Consider the following 24,932-nt stretch of genomic DNA (forward strand, 5'->3'; position numbering starts at 1 on the left):
AATATAGAAGACTGAAACAGTACTACAACCAATTTGGCCAAATGAACTTTTATAGAATATCCCATCTAAATAACAACAGAACCCACACTGTTTTCAAGTACGCATGGAATAGTCACCAAAATAAACCATATTCTGTATCACAAAACAAACATTACATGTAAAAGAATGAAACAATACAAATATATTCTCTGACTATAATAGAACCAATTACATCAATAAAAAATGTTTCTGGAAAACCTCTAAATATTGGGAAATAAAGCAATTCACTTTCAGAAATTCATTGGTTAATAAAGAAGCCTGAAGGATAATTATAAAATATTTTGATCCAAATGTAAAGGAACATACAATGTATCAAAATTTGTGGGATGTAGCTAAAGCAGTTCCTAGAAAGAAATTTATACTTGAAATGCTCATTTAGGAAGGGAATAAAGGTCTCAAATCTAAGCGTGTACCTTAAGAAACCAGCCAACCCTAAAGCAACAAGGAATAAAATAAATATAAGAAAAAAAATGAAATTGAAACAAGATAAAACAATGGAGAAAATCAGTGAAACCAGAAGCTAGTTCTTGTAAAAGATCAATAGAATTAATAAATTTGTCTCTGGATTTGCCAAGAGAAAAAGAGAGAAGGTGTATTCTATCAGTATCAGGCGTGAAAGACGGATAGCAATGCAAACTTCACAATCAGGAGAAGGTAATAAAGGAACAATATAGGCAACTTTTTGCATATAAATTAGATACTTAAATGAAAAGAACCAAATCTTAAAAGACACAAAACTCATTCAAGAAGTAGGAGATAACCCTAAACCATAAGAAACTCTTAAATACAGAGAACAAACTGAGGATTGGTGGGGACGGGAGGGGAAAATTGGTGATGGGCATTGAGGAGGGCACTTGTTGGGATGAGCCCTGGATATTGTATGTACGTCATGAATCATGGGAATCTACTCTCGAAGCCAAGAGCACACCGTATACTCTGTATGTTAGCTAACTTGACAATAAATTATATTTAAAAATAATAATAAAAATAAATAAAAAACATTGTAATCAAAAAAAAAAAAAGAAATAAGAGATAACAACAAAGATATTGAATTCATAGTTGAAAATCTTCCCAAAAAACCCCTACCAAAACTCAAAAAACTCCCAGGCCAAGATGTCTTTATTAATGGATTCAACCAAACCTTTAAGAAAGAAATCATAGCGATTCTTTTTTTTTTAATGTTTATTTCTGAAAGAGACAGAGACAGAATGCGAGTGGGTTAGGGGCAGAGAGACAGGGAGACAGAATCCGAAGCAGGCTCCAGGCTCTGAGCTGTCAGCACAGAGCCCGACACGGGGCTTGAACTCACAAGCTGTGAGATCATGACCTGAGCTGAAGTCAGACGCTCAACCGACTGAGTCACCCAGGTGCCCTGAAATCATAGCAATTCTACACAATCTCTTCCAGAAGTAAGAAAAGGAGGAAATAAAGAACTTGTATCCAGAATTTGTAAAGAATTTTCACAACTCAAAGATAAGAAAACAAACAACCCAATTAAAAATTGGCAAAAAGAGGGGCACCTGGTTGGCTTAGTGGGTTGTGTCCGACCTCAGCTCAGGTCATGATCCTGCATAGGGCTCTCTGCTGTCAGCACAGAGCCCGCTTCAGATCCTATGTCCCCCTCTGTCTACCCCTCCCCCACTCACGTTCTCGATTCTCAAAAATAAATAAACATTAAAAAAAAGTTGTTTTTACTTGGCAAAAAGAATCTGAACAGACATATCCCCAGAGAAGACATGCCAATGGCAAATCAGCACACGAAAAGATGATAAATGTCATGATTCAGCAGAGAAATAGAAATAAATACAATGATACCACAGTATACCTATCAGAATGGTAAAAATATATACATGTGATAACCTCATGTGGTAGCAAGGATACAGAACAACTGGAATTCTTGTACATTGTCAGTGAGAAGGCAGAATTGTACAGTCGTTCTGACAAAACACTTTGGCAATTCCGTGTAAAGTCAAATATATGTTAACCATAAGACGCACTCGTCATCTCCTGGATATTATCCTAGAGAGATGAAAACTTCGGTTCTCACAAAAGCCTGTACATGAATGTGCATAGCAGAATTCATGATTGGGGCAAACTGGAGACAACCTAAATGCCCCTCAATAGCTAAATGAATAAAAAAAAAAAAATTGTGGTACATCCATACAATGATATACCATTTAGCCATTAAAAAGAATGAATACCTCCAAAATACGGATGAATTTCAGCTGTATGTACTAAGTCAGAGAAGCCAGTCTCAAAAGATTGCATACTGAATGGTCCCATTTATATGACATTCTGGGAAGGCAACATTATAGTGATGGAGAGCAAATCAATGGCTGACAGGATTGCAGAGGGGTGGGGGACTACCAAAGGGTAGCACGAGGGAATATTTTCAGGTGATGGAACTATTCTGTATCCTGTCCGTGGTGGTGGTTATAGATGTTTCTGCATGCATGAAAACATACAGAGCTCTAAACCAAAAAAGAGAATTTTCTGTAGGTAAATTTTTAAATGATCAAGATTCTTTTTTTTTTATGTTTTTATTTATTTTTGACAGACAGAGAGAGAGAGAGAGAGCATGAGCAGGGGAGGGGCAGAGAGGGGGAGACACAGAATCCGAAGCAGGCTCCAGGCTCCGAGCTGTCAGCACAGAGCCGGATGCGGGACTCGAATTCACAGACTGTGAGATCATGACCTGAGCCAAAGTAGGACGCTCAATCGACTGAGCCACCCAGCTGCCCCTAAATGATCAAGATTCTTAAAAACTGCAGAAAAAGGTAAAACCACTAGATTTTATTTTTACATCCCCTTTCCACGCATTCTTTGCTTCAAATCCTTAGTCTCAGGTCTCATCTTACCATTGATTTCAGATCTATAAAACGGCTCTCTGCTCCATGAGACCTGGTGCTCCTAAGTATAGTCATTCAGTAAAATAGAACTTTCATTGAAATAAACAATGAAACAACAAAATAAGCATATTTAGACTGAGAGCGAGTGTGTGTATGTGGTAAAAGGACATTCAGTATGAAATAATGATGATCCTTTTGGGAAGATTTGGTAGAAATGTTCACCTTGCCCAGTGCCAGAGTAGAAGAACGTCAGTAGATACAAGCTCCAACTTTTACGTACCTAATGATATTCGCTCGAACCCACTCAGTCTGCCCAGGGTAGCAGCTACTTCCATGAGAATTAGATTGTTCCACTCTTACGTTCTTCACGGAGAATCTCTCAGACAATCCCAAGAGCTTGAGGTTCAAGCTGAGGGGGCAAGTAGGTTTTGATGACAGCTGCAGGAGCATCAATTACATTGTGTCTCTGTGAGAGGACCAGGTGGGTGTAGACAAGAGGAGGTGAGTCCTGGAGGAGTTACAATCCCATGAAGTCACTGGTTGGGCTGTGAGGGGGATTAGGGTGGGTTGCTAGTTCTATCTATCCCTTTATAAACTAACGTGCTCTTGGGCGTGCCTAACATTACCAGTAATCTTTGTCCCCACCGCAGTCGGCCTACAGACTCCCGGGGAGAACCTGGGAGTGGGCTGGACTGAAGCCAGGGGTCCTTGTCAACAACCTTCACTCATCCCACTGATTCACGCATTACTCATTCTCTCCACCAGGGTTTTGGGGAGCACTGTTCATATGCTTTCTAGAACCCTCTAAGAACACGCATTGTGCACATCACCTCCCGATGATAAGCAGTCTTTGCTCCTGCATTATTCCTTCATGGATTGAGTCAGGACTTTTCCACAAAAGTCCCCTTGAGGACAGGAATGCAGTTTTATGTCTCTTTTGCATGACCCTCAGAACATAACAGTTCCCTGCTATACACTTTTAAACAAACAAAAACCACTTATCAAACAAACTGTTGATAATTCAAGTACAAGTGTACATGCTCAAGAAAATAGTTGTTGGTGGAATGAATTAATGAATAACTGGAACTTTCTTTCACGGCCTCCTCCTCCACTAGAGAGTCTGCCTTTACTTATATTAACTCAAAGGCTGACATCACTAAAATGGACATTACAGTGTGGGGGGTTTGTAAAGATTCTAATTTTGAAGTAAGACATGAAAAGAGTTTGTAATAATAATAATAATAATAGTTAACATTTACCAAGGGCCCACCATGTGCCTGAAGCTCTGAATCTCTTATGAGCTCTCTTCATCTCTATAAATAACCCTGTGAGACAGGTGCTATCAGTCCCATTTCACAAATGAGGAAGCAAAGACTTAAAAAGATTAAGTAACTTGTCCAAGATCACACAGATAATAATAAACAACACAGCTGGTATTCTGACCCGGGTCTCTCCATTGTGAAAGCCCATTTTATTAACCAGCATGCTTTACTGTATGTGAGAAGCAGGATGGATTTGGAGGAGGCTGGGGTGATGTTAGAGACTTAGAAATTGCTTCCTGAATTGCAGTCAGTGAATAACTGGTTTTGGATAAGAAATGGCTAGATTTGGGGATTCTAGAATCCCTCTTCACTCTGCTTAACCTAAGAGACACCAGAGACAAGCTGAAAAAAGAGGCAGGGACCAAAATGTGGTTCATGAAAAATAAAAAAAATACGGAGCCCCTAGAGAAAGGAAAGCTGTGGGAGACAAGAGGCCAGGGAAAAGTGATCTGAGGTCATGTTCTGTTGCATCACCAGGAATTTTTGGCAAGATTTATTGCTCTGGTAATTGTCTCACTTAATGGCAAAGTTCATACTTTAGTCACAGCAAGATCACATTAAAATACAACTATTACATAAGTATATTTTTAAAAACCTTGGGCCAGATCCAGGATAAATACATAATTCAAAACACATAATTAATAATAATTCAAATACATCATTTGTAACAAAATCCCCAAAATATGTTGACCCATATTACTTTTATACACACAGCTAATTTTCTTTTGGCCAACAAGCCCATCTTGACAATTGACGAGAGATCAAAAAAGGGCATGGTGTTAAAGAGGACCCAGGCTGGAGAGAAGCAAGGTAAGGAATCTTGTGGTGTGGAAGTCAGCTTGTCCATGGGTGGGAGCAGAATGAATTGAGGGAAGTGGGAAAATGCCCATGACCAAGCAGATTAGAATTCTGAAAGGAAAAGTGAAGAGTTGTTATAATGATTGACAACTAGAATCCATTTGCCCTTTTGTTAAAGGAACCCCGAATTTTCTTTGGAATCTGCACCTGCTCCATTCACAGCCCATTAGGTTCAAGCGGAGCTTCCTGATTGGGCAGGTAACTTGGATTGGCCAATGGGAGCATTGACTCCCTGTGAGCAATATGATTCGTCCAAAATGGACACATGATCAACTTGGGGCCAATTTTCTGTTTTTAAAATGGTTAAAAAAAAAGGTCTTCTAATAGACTTGCAAAGCAAGCTACTTAGTGTTGCGTTCATGACATTCTCATTTACAGTGTAGCTTGTGAAGAATCATGTTTTAAAACTGGAATTATGGGGGCGCCTGGGTGGCGCAGTCGGTTGAGCGTCCGACTTCAGCCAGGTCACGATCTCGCGGTCCGTGAGTTCGAGCCCCGCGTCAGGCTCTGGGCTGATGGCTCAGAGCCTGGAGCCTGTTTCCGATTCTGTGTCTCCCTCTCTCTCTGCCCCTCCCCCATTCGTGCTCTGTCTCTCTCTGTCCCACAAATAAATAAACGTTGAAAAAAAAAATTTAAAACTGTAATTATGTTCTCTAGTTAAGAGAACATAGTTAACTAGTTAACTAGCAAAGCTAGTTAAGGCTGTTTCTTTGTCACTCTTAGAAGACGTTATATGAATCCTCATTACGACATAATAAAAACAGCTCAGACTTTGCTCAGATTTGGGGCTTTTGTCGGAAACGTGCCTAAGAGTCAGTCTTTCCTTCTGTTGGACTTACGGGGAAACTAGGATATGGTCCTGGAGCTGCCTGTGCTATCTAGCCACTGCTAAGACAGTATAAGTGAGAGTAAAGCCAACAGAGAGAAAACGAGGGCCAAAAGCTGGAGAAAGGAAACCCAAGTTCTGATGTCTTGTTTGAGTGACTAGATGAGTGACTTGTTGAGTGACTAGTGGTCCACATGATAGAAAAAAGATTTCAGGGCTCTTGTAAGGTGGATAGGAGTCAACAGCACAGTGATGCCTTTTTAAAAAGGAGGCTGCATCCTAAGATGAATAAGTCATAGTTTTAAAGTTCCAGACCCTCTATATAGGCACTATTTAGTCTTTCCAGGCTTGTAAGCCAAAATACAAAATGAAAGTGAAAATATGTCCAGAAATTGGCAGAGTTGCAGAGAAGCTCCGTGTGTCAATTTAAAGCAATAAGATAAATGATACAATCATAAAATTATGACTCCATGCATCAATCTTATTTTTCAACAGAGAATGTCTTATATAGTGAAAAGAGCACAGGGCTTGGATCCAAAAGTTCCAAACTCAAGACTTGGCTTCTGTCACTTTCTAGCCTTATGCCTTGATGATCAACCCTCCCAAACCTCAATTTCTTTTATTTTGTTCTTTTTCCAAACCTCAATTTCTTTTTCTGTAAATGGAGGTAACTGTACCTTCCCTGAAGTTAATGTAAAGTTTAAATAATATTATTTTTGAATACGTGTAATTCATGCAGCATATTGACTATCCCATAAAGAAAGAACAAAAGAGCTGCCTCTCCACAAATGCATATAAGACAGCACTGTGTTTCAGAGGTAGTTTCTCACTTAATCCCTCCCTCCAACCCTATTCACGAGGTAGCTACTATCATGGCTCCATTGTGCAGAAGAGAAAACTGATACACACAGATTAGTTAGTAAGCATAGCTAACCAGAAAACTCTAGAGCTGGGATTTTAATCCAGGTCTGACTCCCAAGTGTCTGCTTTTATGACCTCAATGAATGAGGACTATTTAGTATTATTTTATTATTAATGAATTAAATAAATGAATAAAAAGAAAGGGAGAGAGAGAGAGAGAGAGACAAAAGGCTCCAAGTGAAGGCTGAAGGTCAGCTACTGGAACATTCAAATGACAAAATAAGAAATGCCCCCAGGTAAAGAATGGAATATATACCCTGTCGTCATTACTCTGACCACGCTGGATGGCCTCCCTCCTTTATCTGACTGTCTCCCTCTTCTAATGTCAGCTCTTCAAGCTACATAAGGAATTATTTCCAGAATGGCATAGAATATTTTTGAGAACCTTGCAAATTCCTTCTTGGAAATGGGTAGAATTGATCTAACCAAATTGTTTTTTTTTTTTTAAGTTTATTTATTTATTGGGTTGTGAGGGGAATATATATATATATATATATATATGTATATATACACACACACATGTATGTATATATACACACATATATATGTATATATTCACACATATATATGTGTGTGTGTGTGTGTGTGTATATATATATATATATATATATATATATATATATGCAGAGAGAGAGAGAGAGAGAGAGAGAGAGAGAGAGAATCCCAAGCAGGCTCCACACTGTCAGCCAGCGTGGAATTGGATGCAGGGCTCAAACTCAAAAACCGTAAGACCATGACCTGAGCCAAAATCAAGAGTTGGACGCTTGGGGCGCCTGGGTGGCTCAGTCGGTTGAGTGCCCGACTTCAGCTCAGATCATGATCTCTCGGTCTGTGAGTTCGAGCCCAGCGTCGGGCTCTGTGCTGACAGCTCAGAGTCTGGAGCTTGTTTCAGATTCTGTGTCTCCCTCTCTCTGACCCTCCCCTGTTCATGCTGTGTCTCTCCCTGTTTCAAAAATAAATAAAACGTTAAAAAAAATAAAAAAAAAAGAGTTGGACGCTTAACCAACTGAACCACTTAGATGTCCCACCAAATTGTTATTTTAAAAATAACCTATCCTAAAGGTAGGGGCAGTTATATATGTCCATTGCACCTCTAGAAGTCTAAAAACATATCTCTATTTGAGTCTTTTTTTTTCTTTCCATTTATTTCCTTGTATACATATGTCTCCTTATTTTAGGATCTCAGAGAGAGAATACAACATTTCTATGCCTTATTAGTTGGTCATAACTAGGCAGATACAGAAGAAATTTATCTCTGCAGCACTGTAACAAGTGGCTCTCTTTAATCTACATTCAGGTAAAAAGCTTTGATTCTATTTTTTGTCATATATTTTTCCCAACTGTGCAATCTTTTATGATCTCCCAGGAAGATTAGCCTTACTGCCGCAAAACTTGACGGACAGAAAATCAGAGGCTTGTCTAGAATTGTTTCAATTTCCTTCTCCTGGAGAGAAAGCAGAAAGCCCTTCAAATATCTCATTTTGGCTAACTTCGGCCAAGCATACCTTGGTCGTGTTCTATGCCAGGCACTGTGCTCAGTGCTGGGGAATAAATGTGTGAGTGAGCCCTCGCCTCTGTTGCAAGGAGCTCACAGTGCCTACAGCAGAGGGGTGCTCCCGCTCTTCGCCCCATTTCTAGCTGAGGAGGTGCAACGTGTTTGTAAAAACACAGAATTGAAATAAGCCTAACGGTATTGAGAAAAGATGCTCGTTGCCAAAATTTTCGTAACCAGAGTAGGAGATAGATGTATACTTGGGTCCACACCAGCTGCCTCCCAAACGAGTCCTCTCCCACCAAGTCAGCGATGGTCAGAGGTAATTCATCATTTCCACGTCATGTTTCTGTTGACCACCTGTTACACACCAAATACTCTTGGAGACACTGAGTGTATCTTGGGGAGTAAAACACTTGTGGATAGCCCTCGCTTGGTGGGCCTTGCAATACAGAGTAGGAGATAGGACAAACATGTGAACAAATAAATAGATGCATACTTATAAAATGTGATAGATACTTTCTGGGAATCTGGGTTTCAATGCTAAAGAATCACAGTGGAAGATGAGGGAACCCCGCTTAGGCCATGCATGGGGAAAGCTTATCTAACGAAGTGATATTTAAGCCCAGACCTAAAAGATAAAAAGGGGCTGGTCGTTTGAAGACAGAAGGGAAAAGAGAAGTGAACAGCATGTGTGAGGGGCCCTAAGGTAGGATGAAGTATTTCATGCTTGAGAAACTAAAGATCTAGCTTGAATTCCTCCATGTATCCCTTTAGGGGCCATGCCGTGGGGTCCCAGATTTACCTTTTCCTACATAATTATATTGACAAACTTTTGGAATATTAATACCCTCTTGGAGAAGATGTGCCCAGAGGCTTTCATTCAGTGAAAAAGTTATATCGTAAAGAAATAATGGTGGCACCACTGAACATACGCTGAGTTGGTAGCAAATCATGCTCTCTCTTGCTCTATAATGCTTCAGAGTTTCTTTAGTTAAATACACTTTGGAAAGGGTTGCAATTCACACTTGTACAAAGACAGACATTAACCTAAGACTCCTTTGCAATATATGCTTTTCACTTCAATGTCCCTCACGCTTTGGTTTTGCTCACTGGCTGCATCTACGACAGGCAAAGTCATTTGCAGGATGGCAAAACCCACTCCCAAAGGCTGAGGTTTTTATCTAAGTCATTTTATGATAGAAGATTGCATTGAAATCCATTCAATTCCGTTAAAATGCATTCTTTTTTTTTTTTTTTTACCTTGCTTTTTTGGAATCTTGTAAACACAACCATTGTCACTTTTTCCTCTCTTGAGAAATTAAATCCCAGGATGATAAAAACTGAACATGGAGTCCGTCATTTGTCTCCCTTCCACACATCACAGGGTAATTCCATCAGTAGACATTAGGCTTAATGACCTTAATGAAGCCTCCCTATGTTAGGGCCCAGAGGGTCAAACTGCTGACCTAAGCTCTGCCTTACTCACGGCACCAGCTCTCTGGTCAAAGTCCTTATATTAAAGGGCAGAGGATACAGAACAGCCTGGCCAAAGTGGTCTGGCCAAGTTCTCAAGTCAAAGCCAACTCCTCTGCTCCTTCCCTCTTGTTATAGAGATGCATGTGTGCCCATCATGTGGGTCCTGACTAGCCAAGACCCCTTGCCCTTGTGCCGAGAGATCACTTGGCAGTCAGAGTGTCCATTCTCTTTTTATCCCTCATATCTCATACCAAGTAGACACTCAGTGGGCATTTATTCCATAAGTGGGTTGAATAAATGAGCGAATCAACTTGAGTATAGTTCACACACACTTGACAACTGTTTACATGGAGGCCTACAAAGTGTAGGCTTTCTGTCTGGCATCTTCAAACAATCTTAGCATTTGCATGAAACTTCTAGAAATATTTCTTATTTAAAGATTGTCACGGCCATAAAAAGTAGAACAGATATTTTTCTTGTTACCCCCATGTTAATAAGATCGGGGAACTCAGATTCAGAGAGGAGGAATAACTTGTCCCAGTCCTCTGCACTGAAAAGTGGCAGTACCCGCACGGGCTTCTGTGACTCTCTGATGTACCTTGATGCCTTTATACGGTGCATTGTCTCCCCCTGAAAGCTAGGCTCTGGGTCATTCAAGCTGACAAATCTTATACAGGAAACTAACTCATGCTGATAAAGGGCTAAAAGAGACCCTTTCCCCAATCTTGTTACTCGGGGGAACCCATCTTGTCACGAAGAGTGTCCTTGGCTTTGACCTTGCAGCCCATATCAGTGAATCCATTTTCCTTCCACCATAACAAGCAAGCTGCTTCTGGGCTGTGAAATGAATCTCTGGGAAGGACACTCTAACAACTGATGGGTGAGTAGCTCATCCTCACTCAACAGTAAGAATGCACTGCTGGGCTCCCCTGCTCCTGTTAGCATCAAAAGGACTTCAAGGATCTGGGCGACACAAATCCATCCAGATCTGCAGTTGTGATGGGCCCTCAAAGGGACAATAAACTTAGGTTGATGTTGTGCCTGGTTATGAGTTACTTATGGGTAAGGCTCATGAAGGCCCCTGCCTTGAAATCCAATGCCATCCAGAATTCCTTCCTTCATTCCCAGATTGTAACTTTTAGCCTTCATCTGTTCCCTGAGAGCCTCATCCCAATATGTAACTATTTGAGGAATATACCCCTTGGGTGTTTCCTCAAGGACAACATTTCCAAAATGCCACACTAATAACCTTCTTCCCGACATCCTCTCCTTACCCTGTATTTTCTTTCCCGGTCAGTGACACCGTCATCTCTCCAGTCACCCAAACCAAAACCAAGCCCATATTTTTGTTTAATTCCTTCATCATCCCCAATCCAATTAGTTACCAAGTCCCTACCCAAATCTCTCCACTTTTCATCCCTGTAAGCTGCAGCTGCATTGCTTCATGCCCAGATGGTCATAGAACATTCCTGACTGCATTCTGTCTTGGCCACCCACCGCACTCCTCAAATTGACCTTCTGCCTGGCAGCCAGGGTGAGCCAGCTACCATGCAGGGCAGATCACCCAGCCCATGCAAGAAACCCTTTGGCAACTCAGCATGGATCACACTCCCTGGCATGACGTGACCTATCTGCCTATCGGGACTCCTCTGGCCCGAGGCGCCAGAGATTCTGGGAATCCTAATATGGTTTGCTTTCCTAAGTACACACCCTGCTGTCCCATACCTCCATGTCTTTGTTTCCATTATTTGACTTTCCTCGTGTTTCCTCACTCAGCTAACTCTCTCTCATCCTTAAAACTCACGCCTCGGGGCGCCTGGGTGGCGCAGTGGGTTAGGCGTCCGGCTTCACGGATCTCGCGGTCCGTGAGTTCGAGCCCCGCGTCGGGCTCTGGGCTGGTGGCTCAGAGCCTGGAGCCTGCTTCCGATTCTGTGTCTCCCTCTCTCTCTGCCCCTCCCCCGTTCATGCTCTGTCTCTCTCTGTCTCAAAAATAAATAAAACGTTAAAAAAAATTTTTTTTTTTAAAAAACTCACGCCTCAATAACATCCTATGCAAATCTCTACTGTTGTACTATTACTTTGAAATGATTTGTTTGTGAATCTGCTGCCTTCTAGATTTAAGACCTTCAAGGACAGAAGACATCCACTCATCCCTCCATTAATCACCTCTAGCATTGTAATTATCACTTTACACAGCCACAGCCCAACAAATCTTCTAGCTTTTTGAAAGAAGGACCGGTGTTTCTTACGTGTGTTTCCCTGTGCCCAGCACAGAGCCAGACGCATAGAATGTGTCTAGATCTGCCTGTCTGTCGACAATCACTCATTTGTTTGAGAAATAACTTGAGATCGGATTTCATTCCAGTCACTGTGCTTTGCTCCAGCTCTTAAGGTTTACACGCCGAACGATATACGCGGTGGTTTTTAATAAGCTGCTGGTTCTGATATCTTGAGTAAGTGGAAAATGACTCCCTCGCTCTTCCCCCGCTCCGTGGATTTGCTCTCTGTGGCGCATGACCGTTTGCTGTTCGCCACAGATGCCACGGTGAAAATAAGAAAGCACAGTGTTTGGCAACACAAAAGTGAGCCTTGACTCCATGGTAAACGATATGAACAGTTCATTCACAGGAACACAGGGATAAGAAGGATCTGAAAAAGCACACCGCTTAGCTACAAAACTGAAATTGTACCGATGGGATATTTTCTCACTATTTAATTGGTAAAACTTTTTAAGGACTCATGAAAAAAGTTGTGAGCAAATATGCCATACAAGTAGGGACCTTACATTGGTACAACCTTTTGGAGGTCAGCTATCTATCAATTTAAAAAAAAAAAATGTTTTTTTAACGTTTATTTATTTCTGAGAGAGAAAGAGAGACAGAGTGAAAGTAAGGGAGGGACAGAGAGAGAGGGAGGCACAGAATCTGAAGCAGGCCCCAGGCTCTGAGCTGTCAGCACAGAGCCCGACGTGGGGCTCGAACTCACAAACCGTAAGATCATGACCTGAGCTGAAGCCGGACGCTTAACTGACAGAGCCACCCAGGTGCCCCAGCTATCTGTCAAATTTAAAGACATAGTTGGGTCATACGAAGGCTCAACAGGCCCATTGATAAGAAACTCTTAAGTGAACAAAGGGTCAAAGGTGTTCACTGCATCATTGTTTGAAATAAGAAAAAACTAGAAGGGGACTAAATGTCCATCAGAAGATAGATTAGGTACGTTGGGTACATCCATATAATGAAGGATATCACAAAAAGAACATACACGGAGTTCTTTTCCATGACATGGAAAGATGTCAGGATATATTGTTAAATGAAAAAGAAAACAAATTATGGAAAAGTACATGTGTTTTTTCATTGTAAAATATATATAATCTTATATATATTGTCTGGAAAGCTACACCTAAACTGTGAATAGTGGTTATTTCAGAAAAGTTGGATTAGGAGGGAGACCATTACAATTTTTACTTTTTATAATTTTTACTTTGTGCATTATCTGAATTTTTTTTTTTAACCACAGGTGTCTTTTCTTTTCCTTTTCTTACGTTTTATTTATTTTGAGAGAGAGACAAAAGGAGAGCAAGTGGGGGGGGAGGGCAGAGAGAGGGAGATACAGAATCCCAAGCAGGCTCTGTACTGTTAGCACAGAGCCTTACTTGGGGCTCGAACACACAAACCATGAGATCGTGACCTGAGCAAAGCCCGAGACTCCTTGGATTCAGAACCCTCATCCCTTCGCCAAACTCTCACACTAGCAGATCTTACTTTCCTCTTGTCCGTTTATTATTTTTTTAAGCTTATTTAAAAAGCTTTTTTGAGAGAGTGCAGGAGGGGCAGAGGGAGAGGGGGAGACTGAGAATCCCCAGCAGGCTCTGCACTACCAGCACAGAGCCCGATGCAGGGTGTGAACCCACAAACCAAGAGATCATGACCTGAGACGAAATCAAGAGTCAGATGCTTAACCGGCCGAGCCACCAGGCGCCCCATCCTCTTGTCCATGTAATAAACACACACCGAGACCTTCCTACTGCTGTTGTCCTCACATCTGCCCACAGAGAGGAACTTAGTGAGTCAGGCTGCAGTCTTTTCTGCATTTTAAAAGTGCATCCCAGGAGAAGGCCATTGATAGCACAGTCTGAACCAATCACTTAGGGAGCTTCTTAAAAACGCAGCTCTCTGGGCCCTTCCCACAAACACTGAATCTGAGGGTGGGGCCAGCTAACTGGGGGCCGGATACTTTCCTGTGGCTCTCCACAGCCTTTGTACCTTTAGTCTGCACACATCTGGGTATCCTTGACAATATCAGGTTAGGAAAGTTAAGTTTTGATTCTGAAAGCTCCACAAAGACACCAAATAGAGAAGGGGGAAGAAATACCAAAGAGTGGAAGCCTAGCATCACTTTGCAAAATAAAATTTCTACCCATAGATGTGTTTATCTATAGATGATCTATGTCCGGGAAGAGTCTTTCCTGCTTTGCCCTTCCTGTGCTGACCATCATTGTAACCAGTAGATTGATCACCGCCAGGAATGAAGCTTTATAAAAAATCGCCATTGATGCTTAAATGACATCTGCAGAGCCAGTTTTAACAATAAGCAGAAAACATCGCCATAAAAGCTATGTTAACACAAGGGGTTATTACTTTTTCAGGGTGACGTTGACATGTTTGAGGAAGACCTAAGGTAAGACAAGAATATCAAGGGCAAGACCAGGCCAGCAATTCAGGTGTCTTGGCTCCTAATGGCCACCTCCTCCTCCCTATTTTATATTGTGCTGTGACCTCTTCCTCAAAAGACAGCAGAAATTTTTGAGTCTTTGACAAATATTAGAAGAAAAAAGAAGGGCGCCTGGGTGGCTCAGTCGGTGAAGTATCTGACTATGGCTCGGGTCATGATCTCATGGTTCGTGAGTTCAAGCCCTGCGTTGGGCTCTGTGCTGACATTGTGGAGCCTGCTTGGGATTCTGTCTCTCCCTCTCTCTCTGCCTCTCTACCACTCCTCACTCTCCCTCTCTCAAAATAAATAAACTTAAAAAAAACCCCACATAATTAGAACTCTATACATTTAAAAAAGAAAAAGAAGAAAAAAGAGCTAATGAAGCAGAAGATGTTTTCCTTTAAGCAAAAGGCACTTTGATAAAGGACAGGTGTAGCCATTTGTTTCAGAATGTATTGTTTACACAAGCTTGTTGTTTAATGGCTACCTGGCAATCCTCCCATGCTTCAGTTCCTCTTAAATGACATAACTGCCTCAGCTCCCCTATCAATGCCTCCGTCTCTCCCACGAGTTAGATTTGCTTGCCTCTAGATGTTGAATGTCTCAGAACTGCATTTGAAAACTCTAGTGTGGATCTGCATCGAGCTTGTGCACAAGCTGCCTCTATCTCGGGCTCTCACTGTGGCCATCTGGGCAGAAGTCACTGGCCATTTTGCATAGTCAAGTGACTTATTAGACTGGGGCCCCAGGTGACCCAGGAAAGGCTGTGTCATAGCTGGGGTGGGTTTTCAATAACTTCCCCACTCATGGCCTTGCCTATGTCCTCCCTGTGTTCAAATGCTAAAGTCCTACCTTGCCAGGGAGACTTTTCTGACCCTCTCAACCTACAGTGATTTATTCCTTTTGAAACTTGCGGTCTCTTTTAGTTGTCTCATTCGGGACTTACTTTAACTTTTTTCCAATTTATTTATTTGCATCCTGGTTTTTTAATCTTAAGCTGTGTTCTTTTACAAACCTATCCTTTCGCTCTGTAAATCTTATCTCCTCAACTGCACCACCGTGTCTTTGAGGTTAAGGACGATGTTTCATACTTTTTTCATTTGTTCCCAGGGCACAGACAGTGCTAGAATCATGCTTAGGAAGTAGTTGTCAAGCAAATGAATGGGTGTTGAACAAACTCAGTGGCTTTGCAGAATATCAATTATTTTATTAGTGGATTCCCAAGCGTTCAACCTTTATAAACCTTATGGGTTTTGCAGTATAATGGTTGCGAAAGCTTGTTTTGAAAATAATACGGGAAATCTTAGTCTTGGGAATTCCTGCCTTCCAAATTCTCTGTCCGTCTCCTTACTCCAAAATTACAACTGAGACAATAACTGAGGTCTCCATAGTATATTCTATAAAAGCTGAAAAAACTGATTTTAAGGCTCCTCCAGAAGAACAAGCAGGAAAAAAATACCAAAAAAAATTATTTTCCATCCTTAGTTTAACAACTCTTATTTAACCTCAGCTCTTAACATTAAAAAAAATTTCAGAGATATAATTGATATGTAACATTATGTTAGTTTCAGGTATACAGTAAAATGATTCAATATTTGTATATCTTGTGAAGGTCTTAACATTTTTTACAGGTGCTACATTTTGTCTCTTTTGCTTCTCTCATGAATATTCAAGAAATGCCTCCATAAGAAGGTCATCACTGTCATTTAGGTTGGTGACTATTAATTATTTCTTCTTTTACTCACAACAGTACTAAGGACTTCTTTTGCAAATGGATATCCCAACCTTGATTTTGGCTCAAAAATCAAAAGCACCTGGGTGGCTCAAAAATCAAAAGCACAATGGATATCCAAAACCTGATTTTGGTTCAAAAATCAAAAGCACCTGGGTGGCTCAGTCGGTTGAGCATCCACTCATGATCTCACGGTCTGTGAGTTCGAGTCCCGAGTCGGGCTCTGTGCTGACAGCTCAGACCCTGGAGCCTGCTTCGGATTCTGTCTTTCCCTCTCTCTCTGCCCCTCCCTCGCTCATGCCCTCTCTCTCTCTCTCTCTCAAAAATAAATAAACATTAAAAAATTTTGTTTTAAATAAAAAAAAATCAAAAGCACAATCTTTTGATCACAGTTTATACACTGAATGAGATAATTGGCAAGCTTGGAAGAACAAATTACTTCTGTTGTGTGTTGGGGCAGAAAAGGTGTGTGTGGGCACATAGGCAGTGCTCTGTAAGAAATTAATGGAAGCAAAAAGGAATGAATAAATAAGCGGATAGACAATCTAAGGAACCGCACTGACATCCGAGGGCTTCCTTGGTTTGCTGAGCAGTTCTTGCCTATCCTGGGTGTGCAGTAGGGATGTGGTCATCTCTGGGTGGAAAAAAGTACAGGGGACGTATAAGTGGAGAATCACAGGAAGGACAGGTATTTGGTTACCGATTCACCAAAAGGCAGGTCACTCTGCGGGTAGAAGACACTGAAATTATATTGAGAAGATTAACCCAGTGACAAGGAGCCTCAGAGGCCGAGACCTGGGTCATCAGACCCAGCCCAGGACCTTTTGGGTTCATAGGGCTCACTAACTAATATCAGTTTTTCATTTGGCAAAGCTCATTGACCCAGCCTCTCAAGTACCTATTTTGTGATAGCAAACATCTTAATTCTAAGGTGAAAGGGACCTAGGAGCAAACCTGATCCAATGCCTTTATTTCTCCCTTTTCATATTGATAGATTTTTTAAAAAAAAATGGAGACCACGATGTTTTATCCACAGTTAGTGGATTGCATGGCTCAGTAATATTTGTTGAAGAAGTAAATGAATGGTGGACTCACCTACTTCTGCTGTGACTGCAAAATCTAATCTTCAAGCTTAATAACCCTACCTTTCAGAGAGGCTCATCCAGGTGGGTCCTCAAAACCCCAAGATGCTATTAGTGCCTGGGGGCAGTGCTCTATTTCTGGAAGAAAGGGAGCAAACTTCTCAGGGGCCCATCTTTGCGATGATTTTGCCAACTTACACCCCAGTCTTGACTGCTACTCTCTGCTAAAGTCAGCACATAGGAAGCCCCAGACAATGGAAAAGGAGAGAACTTGGAGAAAAGGAAGTTTAAGTGGCGTCAAAATCCCACTTCACATGACAGTTTTCCAGAAACTCAGCCCTAGCATGCTCGTCCAAAGTTGGTTTACATTAACGGATATCCATGTGCCGGGAGACTGTTTTTCCCAGATTAGTTGGTCTGGAGGCCCTGCCTTTCTGAAACATTTTGGCTTTAAAGAACATGTCATTGTTTTTACTAATTTGGATGTTGCTTTTCAAGTGGCAGAAAAAATTGATATGGTATCTGAACTGTTTATCTTGGATTTTGCAGTTACCGCAAAAACTGATGCATTGGAAAAAGATAAATTCACTAAAATTACTTGTATCCCGATACTTAGGTGATGAATCACTTCATATTGCTGTAAAATCTATATACTCTTATGATAAAAATACAATTAACTGCTTAGATAATAATTTAGCTCCAAATAATAAAATGATTTTGAAAGGAAAAATAATACTATGAATAATGGGAAATTAAATCTTATTCATGAATGCAAAATCGAATATTCTTAAAGTAACAAACTCTCTGTTCATATGATAACAATTAAAGTCTCCATAGTATGTTTTATAAAATCTGATTTTAAGATTTCTCCAGAAAAACAAGCAGGAAAAAATAACCAAAAAGTTTTTCCAAAAGGCTTAGTGAAAGATTTATTTTCTAGATTTTAAAACAAGTGACAATTACCAAAACTATGTGATATTAGATTAAAAGCAAGGAAGAAATGATGAGATAGAGTATATATTTTAAAAGTAAATTAGGGGCGCCTGGGTGGCGCAGTCGGTTAAGCGTCCGACTTCAGCCAGGTCATGATCTCGCGCTCTGTGAATTCGAGCCCCGCGTCGGGCTCTGGGCTGATGGCTCAGAGCCTGGAGCCTGTTTCCGATTCTGTGTCTCCCTCTCTCTCTGCCCCTCCCCCGTTCATGCTCTGTCTCTCTCTGTCCCAAAAATAAATAAACGTTGGAAAAAAAAAATAAAAAAATAAAATAAAATAAAAATAAAAGTAAATTAAAACCATTATAAGAACTTACTACATGAAAAAAAAATACAATGCAAGAAATAATCATAATTCAGTACGTGGGCACAATCGAATCACAGTACAGAGAATATATTAGATTCATACCTCATATCATATACTTATAATAAATTTTGGTCAAAACAAAATGATGAACATAAGAAAACTAGAAGAAAATAAGCATATTCTTTCCAACTAAAAAAGGGAGAAATACTTCTGATTCTCTAATGTTATAATTAGACATAAAATAGATGTTATAACATCCAAAAACCAAAAGAGCTTAAAAGATAAAATATAAGTGAGAAGGGGCACCTGGGTGGCTCAGTCGGTTGAGCATCTGACTCTTGATTTCAGCTCAGGTCATGATCCCAGGGTCCTGGGATTGAGCACTGCTTTGATCTCTCTTTCTCTCTGTCCCCCTCCCCCCCCACTTGCACTTGCTCCCTAAAATAAAAAAAAAAAATATGTGTGTGGGGGGGGGGAAGCGTATATGTTATAAATGTTAAAGAAAAGTTTTACCATCGAAAAAAAATCAGGAATTGATCTAATCATTTGAGGTCAATATTCAGCTTTCATGTAAAATGAGGTCATAGGAAGGTTTACACACAAGGAAATGTAGACAATAAATCACCATATGGAAAAACGCTCAGGCTGAATAGCAACTAAAGAGATGTAGACGAAAGGACTTTGAAAGACCACAAACGTCAATTAAAGTAAGTGCAGGCATTGGCGCTACAGAGAATGGGCTTTGGAGTCTGACTAATACAGATACGGATCTCGGCTTTACCATGGTCCAGCAGTATCCTTGACCAAAAGTCTTAATTTCTCAGCGTCAGTTTTGCAGTTGGCAACAAGGGGCCATTATACACCTAGAAGGGTTATTGTGAGCCCGGAACGGTTAGTGTAAGTAAACACTCAGGACAGGATTTGGCACATGCGGTGGCATATAGTGATGATGGGGACGATGATGGTGACAATAGCTGATCATGGGGAAGGCGGCGGTTATAAAAGTAATGGCGGTAGTGAGTGATGGAGATATGGGTGGCCGTGTTGTGGATGAGAGTGACCGTGATGTCAGTGACAGTGTTGTGGTGGCATTTTGAAGGTGATGGTGACAGTGGGGGTGGATGATGACGATGGGGATGGTATTGATGGTGAAGGTAGCTGATGACTAATGGTGCTGCTTTTGGTTGTCTGGGCAAAGGTAACGATAATGGGAGTGGTCATGATGTCAGGGGGCAGGGGTGGTGGCAGCGATGTGGTAAAAACACTTAAAATGATTAATGACATTGCTTGGTAGATAAATCAGCAAAACGGGATGCTAAAGATTCAATGCTATATGGACTTGTAATTTATCTTTTAACCTTCCCAGAAAGCAGCCTAGCAAGATACAGCAAGAGCCGATGTATTGTGCACTTTGACACAGGAATTAAACCCTTGGGGATATGGATCAGAAAAAAAAAATCCCTAAATTAAAATTGCTCTGGAAATGGTATAGCGATGCTATTTATAACTGGGAACAATCCAAAGCGTCAACAATAGGGAGGTGACTAAGCAAATCATGATACGTCAAGATAATGGAATAATATCATGCAGCTATTTAAAGCGAAACATGAGGAAATATGCATATGAAAAAAATTGTGTTAGAACAGCACAGAACTGTGTGTGGATAGTCAGTGTGTGTTTGTGTGCTTTTACCAAAGAACAGAAGAAATGATAAACACATGTGCATAGAGTTTTGTAAAGATTCGACCTGCATTCAGCTTTTTCCTTTTATATATATACTTGCTTAATGGACCCTTAATTTTTATGAAAGATTATGATGGAACTTGAAGCTATACCTCACTCCAAAGAGCTGGCCCTTAACTGATCAATTCCAAGGTCAGCCATCTCCCATCCCCTCCTTGGGCCCCATTTACCACCCATCTTTTAGGGCTCCTCCCACCTCTCTGTGACTCATTTTGTCTTCACAATGGTCAGGGAGAGCTTTCGGAACAAAAATGATGTTCTGTTTCAAAACGAAACACAGAGTCCTAAAAAGCTTAGCGGCATCTATCTGAGTGTATATCTACGAATTTGAATGTGGGATAGATTTGTGGTTGTGTATGAAAGGCCCGGGAGTATTGATAAGCTGTAAACTTGGGGGTAGTTACTTGACTCCTCCGTGCCTCCATTTCTCCGGCTGTAAAAGGGAAAAAAACAATGGTAATGAACTCATTGAGCTATTGCAAGGGTTAAATGAGATACTCCCCGCAAAACATGGCAGGATGCTTGATTCATAATGAGTTCATATTCATTGTTATTTACACTGAATATTAGCATTGCTCTTACTAGTCTAAGTACTCTTCCAGAAATTATCAAGAACTCTGGATTAAATATAAAAGTTCTGGGTTACCAGCTTCTTCATCTATACAATGGAGCATTAGATCAGGTAATTTGTGACATTCTGTTTCTCTGTTGTCTAGGAGACAATAATGCTCCTTTTTATTGATTTCTGCCTCATTTTTGGAAGGATAATAATAAACTCAAAAAATATAAACTTAAATGGACTTCCCCTCTGTTTAAATATCGTTTTAATAAAATACTAATGTTTATCTTGTTAAAATATTCTGAACCCTGTCTTAATTCTCTCGATGGAAACATCAAAACGTTATCGTTCCTCATGAAACACGTTACACTTATATTTGAGATACATAACACATAATACATAATACAAAAGCTGTCTGCTTTTTCAATAATTTCTTATTTGATTTGGGGTTCTGCACCTCCAAGTTTATTCTGGGGGTTTAATTTTCATTTTTGCTAGTTTTATTCCTTTGGGGTTTTGTAATTTTTCAAAACAAATTTATTTCAACCCATCAAGGTAGAAACAACATTGTAAGGTCTACTTAAGAAGTGAGGCAGATAAGAAAAAAAAAGAAAAAGAAAAAGAAAAAGACGCAAGACAAGTAATTGTAGGCCTTAGGAAATTCAGAACCCCCAGACCCTCCCCCGGGTGTTTTTCATCCTTACATCCTCAACACAGGCACGCCTTGGGAAAACCCTAGAGGGCGCTGTTTTCCTGCTTGTTACCACTTTTGCCTTGCCTTCTCGATGGGAAAATGGAAAGAAAAAGAGAGGAGTGAAGCAAATTCATCACACACAAAACACAAACCATCCAAGCCCGAGGGGGATGAGGGTATGAAGTCTCAGTGCCTCTTTGCCGGGTGAGGATGCAGAAGCCCGGTGAGCTTGTCCAAGGTCACTCCATCACTCCTTAGTGGCAGAGACAAAGCTAGAGTCCAGACCTCGGACCCAGACCTTTTCTCCACCACCTGCTCTTTCATTGGATAAAACACAGAATATCAAGTGGGAGGCCCAGACAAACACTTCTGGGCACACACTCTCCCTTGCTTACTAGTTCGTGTTTCCAAGGAGTATGGTCACTGACTGACAGGTAAGGGTATATTTAGGAGTATAGAATTCACAGGAATTTTTGAAACCTCAGAGAGATCAGCTTATTTATTTCGAAGTATAAGTTTCATGTATTTCATGAGGAAATATAGCATTTCGATGTTTCCATTGAGAGAATTGAGACAATGTTCAAAATATTTTAGCAAGGTGAACAGTATTTTATTAATGCAATATTTAAAATTTTTAAAAATAAAGTTAAAAAATTTTTTTTTCTTTATTTATTCTTTTTTTTTTATTAAATTTTTTTTTTTTTTCAACGTTTATTTATTTTTGGGACAGAGAGAGACAGAGCATGAACGGGGGAGGGGCAGAGAGAGAGGGAGTCACAGTATCAGAAACAGGCTCCAGGCTCCGAGCCATCAGCCCAGAGCCCGACGCGGGGCTCGAACTCACGGACCGCGAGATCGTGACCTGGCTGAAGTCGGACGCTTAACCGACTGCGCCACCCAGGCGCCCCACTTTATTTATTCTTGAGAGTGAGACAAGGTGTGAGCAGGGGAGGAGCATAGAGAGAGGCAGACACAGAATCTGAAGCAGGCTGCAGGCTCCGAGCTGTCAGCACAGAGCCCAACGTGGGGCTCGAACTCATGAACCGTGACATCATGACCTGAGCTGAAGTTGGATGCTCAACCGACTGAGCCACCCAGGGGCCCCTAAAAATAAAGTTTGGAGGGGAGGTCCACTCTCTACCTAGGCCACTCATGAATTATACTGAATAACTGCCTTATTAGCCCCAATCAGTTGCTACTGGATGGGATGGTGATGCTATTATTGATGATGATGATGATGATGGCTTACATTTATTGAGTACTTTCTGTGTGCCAGGTACTGTGCTAGGTGGTTTGTATCCATTGGCTCATTTACCCCTTACAATCGCCTTATAAGGCATGTACTATGAGGAGAGTGAGAATTAGGAGTTTTAAGTAGCTAGCCTAGTATCATACATGTGGCAGGCAAATAATTGGACCATAAAAATAGACCAGGGGTTTCATTTGTTTAACTGCCATGTTCTCAGATACCTGCGACTCTAGAAAATGCGATCGAGATGAATTAAGAGAGAGGGGCACCTCGGTGGCTCAGTCGGTTAAGCATCCGACTCTTGGTATTGGCTCAGGTCATGATCTCACGGTTCATGGGACGGAGTCCTACACTGGGGCTGTCAGTGCAGAGCCTGGTTGACATTCTCCCTTTCCTTCTCTCTCTCTCTCTTTCTCTCTCCCCCTCTCCTCCTCCTCCTCTCTCTCTCTCTCTCTCTCTCTCTCTCAAAAAATTAAATACACTTAAAAAAAAAGATGGATTCAGAGAGAGAAAGACTTGAGGTAGTGGAGGTGTGGCAGTTAGACTCATTTTCTGTCTTTAGTGCTGCCGAATCGAATAAGGCAAAGTCCTAATGTGCCCGGTTCATGTTCTAGTTACGAAGAGAAGACGGGAGAGTTGCTTCACAGTTGGAGGTAGCACTTAGAAGAGGTTGAGGTTAGGACCCACATCAAGGACAGGTCAGAAGAAACACATCTGAACCATGGAGAGGAGGAAGAGAGAAATGCCCTTCAACTGTGTTTCCTTTTCTTCCAGAGGCCAGTTCCCTCACCTGTTGGCACACTGCACCAAGGTAAGGCAGAAAAGCTCTCTGTATATAACTTGCATTGGGCATCCTAATTTGTCACTGCAGGCTCAGAGGGAATGACCGTCCATCCTTCAGTTCCTAGATTCATGGGGTTGGCAAAGCTAAATAAGGCACACTGCCTGCTTTGATATGCTTGTGTTGGAGTTGAGAGAAAAGGCATCCCCATCTAGAATCTGGGGGGAAAATCAAGTCTGGTAAGGAATTCCTTGCTGTAGTTGAAGGCTTTTTGATTAATAAAAAAAAGCAAATATCCTGATAAAAAAATAACCACCTCAAACCATATTTATGCCTTGACATGACTGTACTTGCCAGATATTTTTCCAAGAGTAATGCTGGAAGAAGGTGTGCAAAGAGGGGCGCCTGGGTGGCTCGGTCAGTTAAGTGTCTGACTTCGGCTCAGGTCATGATCTCGTGGTCAGTGAGTTCGAGCCCCATGTCGGGCTCTGTGCTGACAGTTCAGAGCCTGGATCCTGCTTTGGATTCTGTGTACCAACTCCCCCCCCCCCCACTCCTCCTCCACTCGTGCTCTGTCTCTCAAAAATAAATAAATGTTAAAAAAAATTTTTTTAAATAATAACAAAAAAAGAAGGTGTGCAAAGAGAAGGCAAGGGAGGAGAGCCAGGAGGCAGTACAGGGAAACTGCAGATTTTACCTGCATCATCACTGTGTTCAAGAGTAAGCCTCCCAGAGGCGCCTGGGTGGCTCAGTCTGTTAAGCGGCAACTTAGGCTCAGGTCACGATCTCTCAGTTCGTGAGTTTGAGCCCCGCAATGGGCTCTGTGCTGGCATCTCAGAGCCTGGACCCTGCTTCTGATTCTGTGTCTCCCTCTCTCTGTCCCTCCCCGCTCATGCTCCCCCCACCCCCCTAAATAAGTAGACATTAAAAAAAAATTTTTTTTTAAAGAGTAAGCCTCTCCAGGAATTTACATACATTTGGAAATTTTATGCTGAGGCTCTGAATTCTTTTGCTTTCGTTATCATCATGAACTTCCGCGGCACAGGTAAAATGTAAATGGAGACTTGGTCATCTTTTGCCTCACATATGGAGAACAGACCTATTTGCCAGTGCTAGGGGTCTAGATTTCTTCAAGGGAGGCTGGCTGAGAATGCTTTGGGGAACTTGATTCTTTCATTGAACAGTCATCTATTTCTCTCACGTGGTTTGTCTCTGGGGGCCATAAAGTTATTCAAGGTGTAAAAACGCAGCTCCAGGGATTCCTAGGATTACAGCACAATTAATGAAAGCTACCAT

At 41.3% G+C, this 24,932-nt stretch overlaps 1 long non-coding RNA gene across 9 annotated transcripts in view; it reads left to right on the plus strand.

Moving 5' to 3' along the window:
• LOC115514012 overlaps positions 1–24,932 on the plus strand; it is a 43,964-nt gene that overhangs the window by 3,532 nt on the left and 15,500 nt on the right. For 3 of the 9 annotated variants that reach the window (XR_004343629.1, XR_004343631.1, XR_004343633.1), the window contains exons 3-4: positions 4,925–5,020; positions 23,630–23,666. This is a non-coding gene — a long non-coding RNA (uncharacterized LOC115514012). Of the gene's footprint in view, positions 1–4,924; positions 5,021–5,186; positions 5,443–7,993; positions 8,113–14,434; positions 14,469–16,130; positions 16,210–23,629; positions 23,667–24,932 lie in introns of those variants that run through there. The other 6 variants (XR_003968861.2, XR_004343632.1, XR_004343628.1 and 3 more) reach the window with 5 other exon arrangements.

The sequence above is a fragment of the Lynx canadensis genome, chromosome B2, assembly GCF_007474595.2.
Source record: "Lynx canadensis isolate LIC74 chromosome B2, mLynCan4.pri.v2, whole genome shotgun sequence".
Classification (NCBI taxonomy): Eukaryota; Metazoa; Chordata; class Mammalia; order Carnivora; family Felidae; genus Lynx; species Lynx canadensis.